Raw genomic sequence first — 2,103 nt, 5'->3', positions numbered from 1 at the left:
TTTCTTTTAGCCATATGCGCGTAACTAAAGGAGGTTATTCTCCTGTTAACCACCATATCATTATTTACACGGTTATTTTGCGCCCCAGAAATGGTAGGAAAATTCTCCTGATCATCATCCAGCAGTGCAAAACGATTATTTTTATCAATGACCTCTTTGTATGAATCTATAGCCTCTTTTTGAAATTTTCTTTATCGTCATTATTTCCAGAAGTTGTTTTTCCCTTTTCCATACCTGACAAACACTGTTGTTCACCGAAGTATGCCCCACATTTCCGCAAAGAATGCAATTATTGGCTTTTACCTCACACTGACTTCCGCAACTTTCCTCCTTACCACACATAATGCATCTGTTCCTGCCTCTACACCCCATTCTTGTATGCCCCAAGCGTCCGCAATTGTAACACTGCTTTACCCTGGGTACAAAGTGCTTGACTTTAAAGTTTACATAAAAAATTTTAATCTCATTAGGAATCTCGTTCCCTTCAAACCATATTTTCACTGCCAGAGTCGGTATTAAATTGTCTCTGCAATTTGGGTCCCTGCGCATTATTCTGGTCACACTGGTAATTTTACAATCAGATACTATATTATTCTTTATCTCAACTTCAGAGAAGTCTGTCGGTATTTGCGTAATCACTCCCACTGTTTCAATCATGCTTTTAGGAATGAAGCTCCTAATGAGATTCACTGCCAGCAAATGATTGCTTAAACTTTTGTTAGCATCTTCATGCGTGTAGAAATATATTTTAAACAGAGATCTCCCTACCGCTTTTATAGTCTTAATCCCTTCAACTTTGAAATTTTTCATTTTGTTCCATAAAAAAAGTCCATTTCTCATCCTATCATTTTCACATAAAGGGCTCTTAGACGTGTCGAACAACACACAAAAGTCACCCTTGTAGCTGCTTGAGTATGTAAAAGTATTTACACTCACCATCCTTGACCTTGCCTCATCGTTATTACTCTTGCTGCTAACGCCTTGCCCATTAGTGTAACCCACTGCATTTGTACTCTCGCTTTGCAAATTTGTCACGTTGCCAACGCTTTGCATAACTGTACACTTGTCCAAGTTGCAAAGTGTGTCTGTGATCTCACTTTGAGAATTTGTCATATTACGAACCGTCTGTGCAACTGTACTTTCGTCCATGTTGTCAAAAAAACCTTTTTTAACCACTAAACCTTGCATCGGTATTTGCTGATCCTTAATTTTGTTCGACTTATTCGGTTTTCCATTAAGCACTTTTGCTTGCTTATTGCAATCTTCGTCCGTACCTGATTCTAATACGCCATCATTAATACCTTTGATATTCCTTCTTCTACTTCTTCTACGCTTAACACTCTTCCAACTCTGCACCTCTGCAAACCAATTTGCAGGCAAGTTAGAGTCAGAAGAAATTGCCTCAGCGCCATCGGGCGCTGAAGCGTCCTCCATTTTGTCTCACAGCCGCACGCACAACCACGAGGCACCCAACAGTACAAAAAGAAACTTACCAAAAAAGCCACTTCAAATTCGACTTCTGCGTAAAAAAACTGCACTCCGGCTTCGATCCTTCAAATGCTGTAATTTTTTAACAATTTACACAATTTTAGCTAACAATTTCCGTTCCAAATACAAATTTGTCTTTCACACAAAATCTAAGCCTTTATACACCGTCCTTACACAATGGCCGCTGAATTCGAATTCAAGTATTCAAGTATGAAATATGTTAGACTTTTTAGGCGAATATATTACTACTAAAATATGTATGAATCATGCGCATGCACGGCGCGACATTTGTACTTAACCTACAGTAAATTAGGTGATATTGGTGTTTGAGAAGGGTGCAAACAAAACTTTCCGCACTTAAAGAATTGAAAATGTAGAATTTGCACTAAATTTGTATTTTTCATTAGTTATTCCCATCACAATATAACCAGTAAACAACCTTCGGTGAATTTGGCGACTGCCTTCCTCGGGGATGAATATGCTAGGGACGAAAATATTGGTACCATCGTACAGTTCCATAAGTAAAGTAACTCTTCTTATCGTTTTGCCTGGCAGGCTGTAGGTGTGTGTTTGGCAGGCTGTAGGTGTATTTTTGGTTAGTGTATTGGTGTTTTT

The sequence above is a fragment of the Rhagoletis pomonella genome, unplaced genomic scaffold (assembly GCF_013731165.1).
Source record: "Rhagoletis pomonella isolate Grant_MI unplaced genomic scaffold, Rhpom_1.0 Rhpom_scaffold_00006, whole genome shotgun sequence".
Taxonomy (NCBI): domain Eukaryota; kingdom Metazoa; phylum Arthropoda; class Insecta; order Diptera; family Tephritidae; genus Rhagoletis; species Rhagoletis pomonella.
Note: the sequence above shows the minus strand (reverse complement) of the source record.